Source organism: Corvus brachyrhynchos, unplaced genomic scaffold (genome assembly GCF_000691975.1).
Source record: "Corvus brachyrhynchos isolate BGI_N302 unplaced genomic scaffold, ASM69197v1 scaffold239, whole genome shotgun sequence".
NCBI lineage: Eukaryota > Metazoa > Chordata > Aves > Passeriformes > Corvidae > Corvus > Corvus brachyrhynchos.
In genome coordinates, this window is record NW_008246057.1 from 9,871,572 (window position 1) to 9,872,434 (window position 863).

At 61.4% G+C, this 863-nt stretch overlaps 1 protein-coding gene across 1 annotated transcript in view; it reads left to right on the forward strand.

Moving 5' to 3' along the window:
- Positions 1-863, forward strand: part of LOC103623494 (metabotropic glutamate receptor 8) — a 278,245-nt gene that overhangs the window by 1,209 nt on the left and 276,173 nt on the right. The window lies entirely within an intron of this gene.

Consider the following 863-nt stretch of genomic DNA (forward strand, 5'->3'; position numbering starts at 1 on the left):
AACAAAAAACCAGAGAAACGAAAAAAAAAAGCCAAACAAAAAAACCCGTACAGCACAAATCAAGTCATAAAAAATTAATCAGTGACCCAAACTGCATGGAAATCCGGCGTTGGCATTTCGAAGTTTGCAAGCTTCTGACCTCTGGGACCAGGGATTCATTAAAAGAGACTTAGGTTTGCTTCGAGGGGGGAGCAGAAGCGCATTAAAGCTGACCAGTTGATGCAAGGAGAGGAAGAAATCACCGGCGGCTGGAAATAAAAGGCGTCACTTGTTTTTGCATCGCCGCTGACGGAGGTGTAGTCCTCCCGGCCGGCGACCAGGGTTCGGAGGGGACCGGCGGAGCCTGGCTCCAGCCGGGAGATCCTCATGTGCCCGCCGTCCCCCGCCCACGGCCCGCCCGGGCCGCCAAGCCTCAAACCTTCCTACGGCCGCTCGCTGGAAGGAGCGAGGCTGCGAGGAGAGCCGCGACGAGGCTGTGCCGGAATCCCTCCACAGCACACGCCAGCTGGGGTACGGATGAGCCTGGGAAGAGAAGAAAAATAATAAATCGCTCGGCTAAGTAAAGTGGAGAACAATAGGGGGCTCCCTTCAAGGGAGAAGCGCAGCGGTGATGGGCGATGGTCGCGGAGTTGCTCGGGGAGAGCCGGCTCGCCCAGCCCAGGGACGCTCCCCGGGCCCCTCCGCTGGGCGGGGCCGGCCTGGCTGCGGTAACCCTTCCTCGGGCCGGGAAAGGTGCCGAGCACGCGATAAGCCGGGAAAGCACGGAGGAGCCGCGCGGAAAGCCGGTGCGTGGCCGGCTGTTCGCTCCCGGCGGTGTGCGCCGGAGGCAGGCGGAGAGGGGCGGAGGGGCAGAGAGCGGCGTG